General features: G+C 35.9%; 1 protein-coding gene across 1 annotated transcript in view; it reads left to right on the top strand.

Annotated features, from left to right (window-relative positions):
* Positions 1-16157, top strand: part of COL25A1 (collagen type XXV alpha 1 chain) — a 504164-nt gene that overhangs the window by 223192 nt on the left and 264815 nt on the right. The window lies entirely within an intron of this gene.

Here is a 16157-nt window from a genome sequence, read left to right as displayed (position 1 = left end):
GAAAAGTATTGAAAGAAATCTCAGTAAGAGTTGCTATGGATTTAGGAAAAGGAAAAGGCTTTTGATGATAATTTTTGAGTAACCAAAATGTTGTCATCTAAATTGTGTTAAGAATTAGCATGAAAAAAAAAATGTTTCTAAAAAAATTTGGTCCCTATAGGCTTTTATCTTGGGTATTATTAACAGGATTGTCATTAGTTTTGGAACATTTTCGTAGTCTTTAGGTCACAGCATTTTATTTTTTAACCTACTTTTTGGCTTCTGTGCATTTTTAGACAGATAAATTAGTTGAGATATCAAAGATTTTTAGTTGCAAATCACAAAATCGTTGGGAACACAATCTTAATTGGGGAATGTGATTTTTAGTTTTAGTTTGTATTTTTTAAAACATTATTAAAGTCTTGTCTGGTAGCTCCCTTTAAATTTATCATCTGAGCTCCACATGTACTTGGAAGATGATCTAAGTTTAAGACTTCTTGTTTTATAGGACGGTATATGGAGAAAAATACAACTAATACAAATTATGGACTATATTTAAAAGCAATATTGTATTATTCTTTCATTAGTTGTAAAAAGGTACTATGCAAATGCAAAGTGTCAATAATGGGAGGTATAAAAGATATGGGATTTTTCTTTTTGGAACATTGAGAAAGTTCTCAGATTGATTGTGATGATGAATGCACAACTCTTGATTATACCGAGGGCCATTGATTATAGATTTTGGATAAATTGTATGGTGTGTGAATAAAAGTGTTTTTTTAAAAAAAGAATTCTTGTTTGATCAGGCCCAGATTGGGAAATTTGACTATTATTCAGTGTACCATTTCCCACTGATGATTAAAACGTGATTGTAATTTTACTTTATTGTGTAAAGTGGTTGGCAGGGTTAAAAAATTTTTTTAACAATAGCTCATTTAATCCTCAGCCCTCGCAAGCTCCTATGAACACAGATTGTTGCCCTGTTTTACAAACAAGGAGTATGAGGTCCACATAAATTGAATGAGTTGCTCAAGGTCACGCAACTTTGGCAAAGCTGAGACTCCTGGGTCTTCTCAGGTCAAGTTGTGTGCTTTTTTCCACTATGCCACAGCTGCCTCCAAGAAATCTTGGGAAATAATAAAAAATGGCATGCACATAGAAGGCACTAGAGTTGACTTGTAAACATTGCTGCTCATGAAATCCACATTTTTTTTACTGACAGCAAGAAGAACAAGTCTTAGCACTTTTGTTGAATCCATAATTTAGTACAAGTATCTTAAAGTTCAAGATAGCTTCTAAGAAAGTTGGAAGACAAAGGAGTCAATCTTGAGTCTTCTGGTTTGCCTCAAAGGAAGTCTATTCTTCAAGGAAAGTGATATTGATTCCTCTGTGTGGAGTCATAGGTGGCGTGGCTTTGTCCCAGATCTTACTGTGGGCCAGTGGTGGTGGCCCTTGTCTTATGGTCACTTTCCCCTGAGTCACAAATTCTTCTCTTTATTGCATTAGAGTGCTATAAATTTTTCATGATCTCAAGCTGAGTTTTAACCTATCACCTCAAGGTGAAAAGCTCGGTATCACATTACTGTTTCCTTAGGCTGTCATCCTTTGTCCCTGACCAGAGTGTCATTAAAAATGTTTTAAGAGTCTGCAGGTCTTTCAGTTTTGGGCTTGGTTCTAATCTGAGGTAAACAGAGCTGGCTCACTTCTCAATGAACCTTGGAAAACTTGCTCCTGTGCTGGTGTGTTCATGTGGAGCAGCCAGACTCTTCAAAACAAGTGATGATGTGTCCTGGCCTATTTCAGATTAAAATGGATTCCCTCTGAGTTTAGTGTTAAGGACAACAGTATGGTACAGGACTTTTTTCACCCACAGAGTTATTAGTCAAACATGTGAGGCACCACCTTACTAGTTAGCAGGAAAGGGAAGAACTGTGCTGGATTGGTTTGGCTGACTTCTAAAAGAACTCTCAGGAAGTGACATAAGCTCTTGAGCACTCTTGCTGTGCACAGGGAAGGCTGTGTTAAGTGTTGTGGGTGATGCATAAAAGTCCTTGACAGACAGGCACACAAAGACAATTTGGATTAAAATAATTTAATGCAGCAGTGTTGTTGGATATCTCACAAAGAAATGCATGAGAGAAAAATTGTATAGGCACTTGCTGTAGGAGTTTTGAAGGTAGAGGGAATACTTTGGGCTGAGGAAGACTTCTTAAGTGAGATGAGTCTGAATTGTATCTTAAAGCGTAATGGGATTTGGATAGACAGAGAGAAGGAGGGAGGGCATTCAGAAGCAAAAGCACAGAGGGAAAAAACGCAGGCTTCTTAGGGAGCAGGGAGACCAGTCTGACTACAGTTAAGGAGTAATAATAAAGAGAATCTATGCAAAAGAGGTGGAAATGAAGATTGTGGGCCAGATTATAGAAACCCTTGAGTGCCACGCTTTATCCTGAAACATTAAAAAAAATGCTTCCACTGATTTCCACTAACTTCCTACTCAAGCTTTCATATATGGTTCTTTATCTCCCAGGAGGTCTATCCAAATTTGTTTTTTACCTTTCATGATGAGAAAAAGAAGAAGGTAGGCAGCAAATTCAGATTCTATTTCTGTTTGTAAAAAAATATAAGCTGTGCTGAGGAGAGGTCCGTCTTTATATTTTTATTTATTTATTTATTTATTTATTTATTTCTCTTTGATTGACCCAGGCTGTAAATATTAGTTACCTTGATTTAACTTTGGAGATGCACGTTCATCTCCTTATGGAGGTCAATCACTGTTCAATGCTGAGACCAAAAGGCACTTTCCCTAGCTGTTACATCATTTCATGCTACTCAAAATAGTTCTCAATGATGTTAATTCAGAAAATAAACTTTCAAGTGGAATTTCAAATTGATATGTTCTACTTGGCATTCTGACCAGTAAGTTAAGTATTTGAAACCAAGGTAGTAAAGAAAGGTTTTTTCTTAAATAGCACTTATATTATCATTAATAAAGACATTTTGACATTACGTAACTACATTTCAGCACTTCAAGCAATGTGTTTATTTCTAGTTGCTATAAATTCTAGGAATGTATATTTTAAATTTAATTTCTGAAAACACTTTCAGGGTTTCCTAACAGCTTCTTGAATTTTTGATAAATGAAATAAAATGACTGATGACAGATACCTTCCTCTGTGTTTAATTAACATGAAAAATCATTAACGAAAGGGAAAAATTGTTATCTGAAGGTAGAATGTAGAAGAAAAATAAAGCAAACTTGCTAAATAGAAAGTAATAGAAGATAAAAATGTAGATTAAACATTCACAAATAAATTAAGTCTTGTTATAGAAGGAATAGTGTAAAATTTTCAGCTCACTGTTTGTTTTATAATTCAAATTTACTAATTTGAACTTAAACTCTATTTATAGAAAAAGTAATTTTGCTTAAAAAATAACTTCATTTTATTCTGAAATAGAAATGCTATATACATACACACACACGCACACACACACACACACACACACACACACATATACTTTATTTGGACATAGAAATGTTTTACATTCATATGTAATGAATTTTGTATGCTTAAACTTCCTGCTCAATTTATAGTGCTTTGTATTTGTCACTTCAGCTGAATCTTTGAAAAAGATACTACCTATTCAGCAATTACAGTTCTAAAACACATAAAATAAATCACATAATGGATGTATCTTTCCTAAATGCCTCAAGTAGATCTGACATCATTAATTTAATCTTTGCTAAAATTTGAATTTATGATCATTCTAACAGGAACTAAGGTGAATTTGATCTTTGTGTTATTTGTGAGAAATAACAGAATAAATAAAATCAGTAGAGTTATATAAGAAATTACATCTAAGCACTTTTGAATTCATCATTTAGTAGAAGGGGAAAGAAGCTAAGATTTATTAAATATAGGTGTTGCCATGCCCCTTTATTCACATCCTGTAAGGTAGTCATTCTAATGAAGAAATTGAGGATCAAAAATGAGCTGACCTTTCCAAAATGGATTCAAGTCATTGCACTAGAAAAACTTCTTTTCTGGCATTTTCATGGGCCCTACTCTGCTGTCTTCAACTATTACATTTTACCTGGTAGAAGTGTAAAGTCATTCTGATTTTTTTCTCTCTCTCTTAGAAATGACCTGATCTTTTTGGCAGGATGATTCAATTATTCTTTATCCATAACTTTGTAGGTCTATGTCTCCATTTTGATTGTCCTGTGTCAATTTTTCTTGGGACATAATGAACCTTTTGATTCAAGTCTTTTGTTTGTTTTCTTTTTCCTTGAACTACTTCTTCCATATTTCCCACTGGGCTTGTCCAGGCTTATTCAGGTACAGTCACATGCAGGTGCAGCTCCCTTTTCAGTCCTTTCTGAAATGTTTTGTTAGTAAAGAGTTGAAGAGTCAGGCAAAGATGACATTTATGTTTCTGCTTCTTTTTCCTTTGTTGTATTTGAGTGATTTCTGAAAGGAGAAGGGGGCACCACTATTAAAACTGGAATTCCCTGAGAGGAAACGTCTTGAAAGAGTTCTCTATATCCACTATTTTCACTCCCTTACCTCCCACTCTCTACTCAAAAGCCTTCAGTTGGGCTGCTGCTGTCCCCATTACATGCCTGTCAAAATCACCCATCATCTCATGTTGCCAAATTGAATGGTTCCTTTGCTGTTCATCTCTGTGGGACCACACAGAAGCATTTGGCATAGGTGACCACTATCCCCGAAATTATTTTCTTAGCTTCCTTTATACCACCCTCTCTTATTTTTCCTCCTGGCAGCTCCTTCTACATCTTTTTTTATGATTTCTCCTTCTCTGCAGAGCCCACACAGAGAACTTCAAAATATGCCCACCCTGATAACCAGATCCACCAATTTTAACATTTTGCCATATTTGCTCTATTATCTGTCTATCTATCTATCTTTCATCTATTTGATCTGTTTTCTAACTATTTGAGAGTAGGTTGTATAGATCATGTTCCTTGAACATATAATACTTCCCTGTATATTTCCTAAGAACAAGGATATTCACTTATATAACTACCTTAAATACAGTTAACAAGTTCAAGAAATTCAACATTGCTATAAAGCTTGCAGTTTATATTCCAGTTTTTTTCAAATGTCCCAATAATGTCCTTTGAGCCTTTTCTCCTCAATTATAAAATGCAGTCCAGGATCATGTATTGCATTTAATTGCATTTAGTTTTCTCTTTACTTCCTCTTTTTTTTTAAAAAAAAATATTGTGGATACATAAATAGAGTATAAACTTCTCTGTCTCAACCACTCACAAGCATACCATTAAGTGGGACTAATTATATTCATACTGTTGCACTACCTTCACCATCATCCATTACCAGAACTTTACCATAACCTCAAGCAGACATCCTACACCTATTATGCTTAACATCCTAAATATACAGCGTTATTTGGTTTGATAACAATTTCACTTTGATAGCATACACAAGCTATGTTCCTATACCTCTCCATCCCCCCACTTTCCTGTAGTTGTTATTGCAACTTACATATTTATACATTGTGTCCAAAACCATTGATTTATCATTACATTTTATGCATTTGTATTTTAGATCCTGTTGGAAGTAAAAAGTGTTTATAAACCAAAATACCATGGTATTAACATTTATATTTACCCATATTTTTACCTTTACCAGAGGTCTTTATTTTTTCATGTGACTTTGATCTATTATCTAGTGTCCTTTTCTTTCAACCCGCAGAACTCCTTTCAGCATTTCTTGTAGGTCTGATCTAATAGTAAAGAACTTTTTCAGCTTTTGTTTATCTGGACATAATCTCTCCTTCATTCTTGAAAGATAGTTTTGCTGGATATAGAATTCTTGTTTGACAGTGTTTTGCTTTCAGCACTTTAAATGTCATCCTACTGTCTTCTAGCCTCCATGGTTTTGATGCTTTAAATATTTAATGTCCCCAGGGATCTATTCTGGATTCCTGCCCTTTGCTATGTACCAACTACTTTGGGGTGAACTCATCTGGTCCCAAGTTAAAAAAAAAAAAAAAACTATATTGTTCTTATGACTTTACAATCTGATATCTCGTCTTGACTGTTGTGCCAATCTTCAGATTCTTATATCCAGCATCGTACTTGACATGTCCTTATGGATTGTTCCATTCAGCCTTTCAACACATACGCATTGAGTGCTCAGTATTTGCTATGCACTGTTCTAGGAGCTGAGACCATGGAGAACAAGATGAAGTCCCTGCCCTCAGGGAGCTTATTTGGCCAAGAAAGAAAATAACCACCAAGCAAATATGTAGATGACCTGATTTTTGGATCAGTGCTATGAAGGAAATTAAGTAATAATGATGGGATAAAGGAATGAATCTCTGAGAATGAGTTATCTGGAAGGCTATTAATTGACCTCAAACTAATGAGATTAAAAAATAAATGTTTTACTTAAACTTTTTTCAAAATAAGCATTTTCCACCCAGATTTTTATACATGTGGCCCTTCCACATCTCTCTGTCATTTCATGCCACTGACCCATTAACTCTAGGCACACTGTCTTTATCTGTAATTTGAACATACCCGGCTGGTTTCCACCAGCTTTGGCTATTTCCTCTTTCCTGTGATTGCTTGGCCGAAACCTTTTTGTCTTTTTGTTTATTCATATCTCAGCATGTCCCCTTTTCAAAGAGAAATTTTTGACAATACAGTTTAAATTAGCCACCCAGTTTTTCTATTTTAAGTCTCTGCATAGCACTTTTTGCCATAGAGAATTTTTCTTACTTGTTTACTGTCATGTCCTTCATTGGAATGTAAATCTCATGAAAACAGGGAAATTATCTGTCTTGTTTACTCATAAATTCAGTGCCTACACCACCACCTCATTCTTAACAAATATTGCTGCATGTATAGGGACCATTCATTCATTCATCAAAGTTGATTGAATGTCTACTATGTCTAACTCTTTAAGCACTATGTTAGGTTTCATGAGACTAAGTTGAATATGATAAGATCCCTGCCCTTTAGAAGTTTATAGATTTATGGCCAGAGTCGGGAGCAGCCAGGTAACTCAGCCATTTTAGAATCATGTAATATGAGTCTTCTGTTGCTAGAGGTACCCTGCTGATTCACTGAAAGAATGAGCAAATCACATCTATTCCCTGAATATATTTTAAATGCAATTTTATTGAGATATATTCATATATCACATACTCATCCAAAGTGTACAATCAGTTGTTCACAGTACCATCATATAGTTGCACATTCATCACCACAATTTTTGAACATTTTCATTACTCCTATAATAATAATAGTAATAATAATAATAATAAAGTATCCAAAACATCCCATACCTGTTATCTGCCACTATTGTTTATTATGTTTTGTCTTTGTTTTCTTACTTAACTGTCCATACACTGGATAAAGGGAGTGTCAGTTGTAAAGTTTTCACAATTACACAGTCACACCTTAGGAGCTATATAAATCATCTTCAAGAATCAAGGCTACAGTTTCAGGTAATTCCTTCTAGCTATTCCAATACACAAAAAACTAAAAAGGGATATCTACATAATGCTTAAGAATAACCTCCAGTCTTTGAATATATTGATTCTTCTTTTAATTTTTAAAAATATATTTACAGTTGCTAATGTGTTTATAATTGACCTAGTTTTTACATCTTCGATGTGATTCAGATAAAAGAAAACTGGACTCTAGTCTTTGATCTGCCACCAAGCTCTAGAGTTATAAATTAATCTGAGAAGGTTTACTCATCTTTAGCATGGGAATGAGATAATTACCCCATCTTAATTTGTGGAATTATGGCAAGGTTAAAAAGAGATGTTTTAAAAATAGAGGAGAGCGGAGCCCCGAGAGCCCCTAGCAGCCCCGCCACGGTCGCCGGCCTCTCTACCATCACACCCAGGGAGCAGCCGCAGCCCCCGCAGCCGCCCCCGTCATCACCACCACAACCCTGAGCAGCAAGGCCGGGACCCGGCAGCCGCCCCCGCCCTCGGCGCCGCCGACACCAAGCTCCGCACCACCGGCAGGGGCGCAGGGAGCGGCGTCCCGGGCGGCCTCACTGTGGTGGCACCTGCCGGCCGGGACAAGAAGGTCGTCGCAAGGGAAGTTTGGGGATCACTAAAATGGTTCAGGGTAAGAAACGGATATGGTTTCACTAACAGGAATGACACCAAGGAAGATGGGTTTGTACACCAGACCGCCATAAAGAAGAATAACCCAGGAAGTACCTTTGCAGGGTGGGAGACCGAGACTGTGGAGTTTGACGTTGTCGAAGGAGAGAAGGGGGCGGAGGCAGCACACGTCACAGGCCCCGGTGGAGTCCGGCGCAGGGCAGTGGATATGCAGCGGGCCATCACAGACACGATCCACTTTGTAGGGGTCCTCCACACAACCACGAGCAAAATTCCAGAACAGTGAGAATGGGGGAAAGAGGGAGGGATCAGAGAGCGCGCCCGAAGGCCAGGCCCTACCGCGGGCCACGATTCCCACCTTTCCATCGCGGAGGCCCTCTGGGCGCGGGCCACAGAATTCCAGCCCCACTGTGCAAGGAGAGATGGAGGTGCTCACAGCCAGGGTGCAGGAGAACAAGGCAGACCAGAGAGGCGGACTATCGGGGTTATCCACCACGATTCCGCGGGGGCGCTCTCGCCAAAGACAGCCTAGAGAGGATGGCGATGAGGATGATTAAGAAAATCAGAAGAGACCCAAGGTCAGCAGCCACCTCAATGTTCGCACCGTGGTGACTTCAATTACGGACGCAGACGCCCAGAAAACCCTAAACCACAAGATGGCAAAGAGACAAAAGCAGCCCATCCACCAGCTGAGAATTCGTGGGCTCCGGAAGCTGAGCAGGGAGGAGCTGAGTAAATGCCGGCTTACCATCTCAACCATCATCTGGTTAGTCGTCCAACAAGAATGAATATGAAATTCCAGCAATAAGAAATGAACAAAAGCTTGGAGCTGAAGATCTTAAGTGCTTGCTTTTTGCCCGTTGAGAAGATAAGGAGAACTATCTGCATTATCTATGCAGTATGGGGTTCTCATTATTTTTACCTCAAGATATCTCTTTTTGGTAATGACAAACTTGTGTTTTTAAAAAAGCCTGTTTTTTTCTCAATACACCTTTAAAGGTTTTTAAATTGTTTCATATCTGCTCAATTTGAGATTTTTAAGAACCTCATTTTTAATTTGTAATAAAAGTTTACAACTTGATTTTTTTAAAAAGTCAACAAACTGCAAGCATCTGTTAGTAAAAGTCTTAAAAACAAAACAAAACAAAACAATACCCTAAAAAAGTGTATCTTAATACTGTCTCATCACTGAATTCATTATTATTTCTGTTTCTTCTGGTTAGGAGAAACTGAGTTGGCATATGTTCTATGACTTCTGTAAATAATGAATATGAAGCTTGACACAGGATGTGGCATATTGTGAACAATAAGTGCAAACTATTATTAAAAGTATTAAAGATAGTATTTTCATGAAATGGTGAAATTACTTGGTTCTCCCCATAGAATCCACCACTGTAGAGTTTTCTCATTTATGCATCTTAAAGGTTGTGTTTTTGGACCAGTAAAACTGGAAAAGTACAATTTGGTCTTACTTAATAACTTCTGCATATAAAATACAGAACTGTTAAGAATTATAGCACTATATATTCATTATGAATCTTATTCAGGATGAAATCTTTGTTAGCAGGCTGGGAATTGTTTTATATGTGTGGATTGAAAACAATCCAGCCCTCTCACTACTAGAATGTTTGAAGAGTTTATGGTTTCATTTGGAATTTTGAAACTTGAGCTGGTTCTTGCAACTTGTATGTAGTTGCTTAACTCAGAACCACTGATTTGAACCTGGGTTCAGTTTTGCCGCCATTGGCAGTAGATCTGTGCCTGCTGGGGCCAAAATTACCCCCATTCTTAACAAATTCAGTTTTATTATTGTCATCTAATGATATAAAAAAATGTAGATTCATGAAGCTAAGATAATAGAAAATGTTTTAGTTTATTTTGTTTGCTTTTAACTCTCACTTGGGATCTTCAAATTCTTATACCTAGGCAGATTAGGAAGTTTTTTTTTTTAAACAGTATGTACCTGTTACCTATTTTTGAAAATTAGAGAATGATGAGGTTACAAAATCTAGAGTAAAAAGCTTCAGATACCATTGCTAACTTTGATAATTATGGATTACATGACATATCTGACACTTAAGCTAAATTTAATGATCTACAACATTGTCCAAATGCCTCTTAATAAGTATTTTTATGAGTTAGTATCCAAGATAATAGTTTTTTTTTTTTTTTTTTAAAGGTGTCTTTTCTAGTTTATAAATCCTTGTCTTCTTGTAATTGCAAAATGGTTTTGGTGAACACCTGTGCAGGGCATTGTATAAGATGCTTTTCAAAAATTAAACTCAACTGAGACAGCATAAATTGTATTAACTATCATTCTTAAGTTCATTCATGACTGATAAGATTAAAACTTAAAACACTTTTTAGATACATTCGAGTGGCATAAAATATGCATTTCTACTTGTGTTGATTATTTTTGAATTGATATTTTGACTTTTAAATATGCCTATATTTTTCTTAAGAATGTATTTTCAATTAAAAAAAAAAAAGGAAACTTAGAGACCATTCATTACCACGAAAGCTCAGAGTATTGAATAACTCCTGTACTAACTTTTTGGATGCCAGTCAAGTTGTGTATTGCTTTAAAAATATATTGCTATGAATAGTGTATAGAACAAGACTCAAATAATAATCAGAGAACAGTGTATTCCTCAGTCCATTTCAGCTATTTGACCCAGTATTCAACTATTATGGGAATTCTAATTATTTCAAAAAAATACAGGTGAGACATACTATGTAGAGAGCAGTAAATTTTTGAGGAATAGACATCCTAATGTATATCTTGAATGTCTGTATGTAATAACAGAGCTAATTAAAATAAAGAAAGCAGAATAAAAGTACTCTGCCTTCCTAGGTATGTAGCAGCTCAGTGAGTAGTGGATTAAATGTTCTTAATGAACTTGAAGTGGGCAAATAGAGCAGATGATCATTAAATGTGAAATAAGTATCCTGTACATTATAGATGAGTCTTACTTCATTTTGCATCCATATAACTTAGAGAGTCCACTTCTATTATTCAGACAAAGGCACTGAAGGGATCGCTTCAGAGAAGGCAGCTGAACTTTTTGACCTGGGTTAGGCAGTGGTGTTTCTATGCCTGGTGCCACTTCAGCAGACACGGGTTAATGAGAGAGGGAAGGGTCAGATTGGGGGATGCCCAGAGTAGTTGAATTTCTGTACTTTAGGTGCAGAACCCCTTTATTGCTCTGCCCAGTCAAAAGGTTGTATTCAATCCTAGGGATCCTAAGGATTTGCTTCCTGTATATGCTACTTTCCTTATAGAGAGCTTTTGTTTGCTTTTACTAAAAGGAAGAATAATGACACAGTACGAATGTTAGTGGCATTATTGAGGGCTGAGAATTCAGCCACAGCTCTCAGATTACTCGAATGTTGCCACAGTTTTTGGATTACTTGAAGGTTGCTTCTCCACCAGCTTCCTAGAACATTTTGCCATACACTGAGTGGTTGATAGGTCCATATTCAGCCTTTATCGTACGCACATTCTGAAATGGAGGGATTCTGCACAGACTCAGTGACAGGAGGCATCCAATTAGTCACTGTCTGTTGGCCCTTTTCTTATTCGTCTCCCCGACTCCCACTATGTCAGAGAACCTATCAGGGAACTTGTCTGTGGGATTCTAGTATTGCTTTGGGTACTTTCAAGGGACATTCAACTGACTCCTCTGAAGGTGTGTGAAGGGAGCCTGATGCATTGAAATAGCAGCCTTGATAAACTCCTACAGATAAAAAAAGACTCTTCCAATAAAAGTTAACAAGAGTTTTATTTGAATAGCCAGGTGCAGGTGGTGCATAATTATTGCTAGTCAAGAAGTAATTTCAACAGTCAAGCAGAGCGCAGTGTAGAACACTGATTTATTATTTAGAAGCATTCAAAGCTCTACTTATAATGATATTATCAGGAATGTCAGTTAGAGAACAATTAGCAACTTTATTTTTGAATATTTCAATGTCTGTATGTTTCAAATCCTATTAAATATATCTCATCATAAAATATATCTTAAAGCAAAGATAGGAGAAGGATTATCTGGAATGTAGTTGGTTAAGAGCTGATTTTTCCCACTTTTCTTCCCACTTTATCATCATTTTAGACAAATTGGCATCTATTCTTTTGATTTTATGGATGTTGAGAGTCAAACATGCAACATATGTTTTAATTTATCCAGTAAGATTCCTTTTCTCTTTTGGTACCAGAATGTTTTTGAGTCCTTTGCCTAGTAAATCAATTATGCATTTTTCATAGTGAAAGGTTTGAATTTGTTATGCTGCAACTGTTTAGCCCTTGACAAACGACTCTGATAGGTGACACCCAGTTTTAAGCAAATGAAGAACAGCAGGGACCAAATTTCTCTTTAAGAATGTGTAGTACTGGCAGCTTCTTTGGCAAGTTACTATTTGCCCTTTTACTTTTAGTCTAGAAAACTCTTTTGCTTTCCAACAGAGCTAACAATCTTTTGGTGGGACGGTCCTCCTTGGGCTTTTTAGTAGCTTCCACTCCCATTACAGCTTTGTCTTATTCCACTCTCTGGATTTAGTAAAGTTTACAGTAACTTCTACCTCATCCTTATAAAATATACTGGATGTGTTTTCAGGGTAAAGGACACTTGCATGTCTAATCTTTTAGCAAAATTTTTTGGGGACACTTATGTTCAAGGCAATGATTGTAGTAGTGGAAGTAGAAAGATGAACATGTCCACGTGGAGCACGCACAAAGAAGATTTAGTAGGTCAGTTTTGCTGATATGCTGGATATTCAAAGGAAGTTTAGGGAAATAAAGTTGGAAAAGTGGTAGGTATTTCAGAGAACCCTGGATGCTAAAGTTTTTATACTTTCTCACTGGATGGTTTTTTTTTTTTTTTTTTTTTTTTTTTTTGAGCAGTGGAAATGTGTAATCAGAGATGTGCTTGAGGAAAATTAATTGAAGAGCAATATGTTTAATATGTTGGAGAGAACAAAGACTGGAAACTAGGCATGCACTTGGAATCTTACAGTTGTCCAGGTGAATGGAATTGAACCTAAATAGAGGTGGAGTCAGTGGAATCAGAAGAGAGAATGGATGCCAGATGTATTGTAGAATAAACAGTTTATAATAAGATCAGAACCTGAGAGACAGGGAGTATAGTATGGCTTTTAACAGAAATGAGATCCTTGGAGTATGTCTGAGGGGAAGATAAGTTCTGTTTCAAAAATTTTGTATTTGAGGAATCTGAAGAATACCTTGGTGGACATATAAGATGAATAGAAATGCAGGATGCATCTTGTATAGGGTTCAGGGCTGGCTGCTTTAGATGTGGGACTCAGACAAGTAGAGATGATAGAAACCAGATTGCAAAGGATGGGAGAGTAGACAGAGAACGGGACCAAGACAAAAACTTGGAGAAGATGTACATTGATATCAAAGAGGAATAAAAAGGGGTAGTTCAGAGAGGAATGATAGAAAAATGAAGATAATCTGGTGTCACAGAGGCCATAAAGAGACCAAATGCGGCTGTGAATCCGTAAGGTGGGGATTGAAAAGAGAAAAAGGTCATTGAATTTGGAAGGTTATTGGTTATTTTTGAGAGAGCTGTTTTAGAATTGTAGGGGTAAAATATCAGGATGCCAAAAGGAATAAGGCATATATAAAATGTTATGATTACTATTTAACTAAACAGAGGAGCAGTAAATATTCTTTTCCAGAAAACAAAGCAAAATGAAATGAAACATCCTGAAAACCAACAGGTAGCTCCAGAAGTGAAAGCCACTAATTTATACAAAGTGAGAGGTTGGTATTATATTATAAATGAATTATGCTGGGCATACAAAGTATACTGGAATATGGGCTATGATATTGGGTATAAAAACCTGGTATGTGGTTCTTGGTAGAGCACTGCTTTTATCATAACATACCATAATAAATTTTCAAGGAATTCAATTTACTGTAAAAAGTGGTTCAGGCTCTCCTGTAGTGTTAGAGAGATTAAGTGCGTGATGTGAAAATAAATATGCTTCAACCACTGGGTCACCAGGAATTATCATATCATGAGAGTTTGCAGTGGAAAATGTTTTTCCTATTTCATATTGCTATTTCCCTTATGAGAGGTAACTTGTAAACAGTTTTCCTTCATTACAGTTTTGGTTTTTAAATTTCAGCTTTGCAAGAATAATGTTAATTCTGTGGCCTTAAGTAGGGAAAGACACACCTATAATTTATTCATTTAATTTTTTTCTTTCAACAAATGTTGGTTAATTAAGTCCCTTCCAGACTCTGTGCTATGTGAATAGGACATGTGCCTCACCCTCCAGGAGCTTACGGACATGGTAGGGACAGCTGAAAGAAATTAATGCAGTGATTTGCTGTAGCTTCTAAGACAAATGTACTTGATTTGAAAGGGACACAAAACAAGGGAACTCTAAGTTCTACTTGGGGTCATCAGGAAAAATCTTTGGAGAATTTGCATCACTTAAGATGAACCTTGAAATATGGCTAGGGTGATTATTAGTCTTTCTTTAAAAAAAAACCCATGTCATCTTTTTCCTTTAATTTAAATTGTTTTTCTACTGCAGAATATAAAAGACATAGAGGATAGCAGAAAAAGAAAATATGGAAGGGAAACACATGAAAAACTCTGTAGATGAAAGCTATTTCTTTTTTTGTTCTCTTATTCTTTATCTTTTTTGTGTGGGAGATAATTACACAGGTATGTTTATATGGATAAAATTATTTTATTTGAAAAATTATTGGTGTTGCAGTATTTTGATCATATTGAATATAGTTAAAGAAGAAATGAAGCAGTTTGGAGAGTATGGAGTAATATAAATTGTTATATTTTCCTTTAGATGGTTTTTTCATGTTTTTAGTCTTTTAAAAATTTTCAGAGTCTTTTTGTTTAACTTTAAGAAGCAGTAATTTATTGCAGTAAATCAAATGGATGACTATTGTGGAGTTAACAATATCAGAAATTCTTAGATTAGACTGGTTAGGCAAATACTTGGATTTGGTTCTCAAAAGGCCCTGAAATAGAAGAATGCTTCTTTGTTTGGAAGCCCTATTAAATTTTCATTACAGTATCAGATTTGTAAAGCTGCTGTGTCCTCTAGAAAGTTTTATTTTAGAAATAGCTATATAATACTTGTTTAATATACTATAATTTTCAATAAATTTCCTTCTCTCAATGTGTAATATTGAGTAATATGCCATGAGAAATTCTTTTTTAGGAAAAATATTATTATGTTGAAAATGTCAGTCTCTGAAAACATGGTTAGATCAATTTGGGTTCGTTACTAATACTTATTATAATTATTATAGTAATAAATAAAAATAAATAGAATCAATATTCTCTGTCTTTCCAAACTACAGAGCTTTACTCTAATTTTTGTATATTCCTTTCCTTCTTTGCTGAATAGATGATCTAGATCATATTTATCTGATATGAGGCAAAAAATTTTGGTGGGTGATCAGAGTTTTAAAAGCTAAGTCATAATGGTATAGTAGATTGGAAGAACCTTGTGCATTTTTCCAGTCATTCACCAAACATGTATTAGTCACTTAATATGTGTGAGACAGAGGTGATGTATAGTAAATCAGTGTGGTATCATAGGAGAGTATGGAATATACACGAAACAGTTTTGGGTTCTGGTACCAGCTGTACTACTCAGCAGCATTGTGACCTTGGGCAAGTCACTTTATCTCTCTGCATCTTTTCCGTATCTGTTCAATGTGGCTACTACTACTCTGCTCAGAATTTTTATCAGGATCAAATTAGAAAATATATCATACCTCTAACACAGTGTGTGGCATATAGCATGAGCTCAGTAATTTTAAGGGAGTTGATTCCAATAATTCAAGTGAGTGGCGACAGCTGAAAATAGAACAATTTCATTGAACATGGGGAGGAAGGGATTGGTTTAGGAAATTCATAAAATGTAGGAGGTAAAATCTAATGGTAGTGCAATTATGAAAGAATAGTAATCAATAGGAGGCAGTTTGAATTTGAGAAGTCTAAAGAATATAAAACATGTGGGAATCCCAAATGATACTCATGGAA

Source organism: Choloepus didactylus, chromosome 3, assembly GCF_015220235.1.
Source record: "Choloepus didactylus isolate mChoDid1 chromosome 3, mChoDid1.pri, whole genome shotgun sequence".
In the NCBI taxonomy this organism is placed as follows: Eukaryota; Metazoa; Chordata; class Mammalia; order Pilosa; family Megalonychidae; genus Choloepus; species Choloepus didactylus.
Note: the sequence above shows the minus strand (reverse complement) of the source record. Positions and strands in the feature narration are given on the sequence as shown.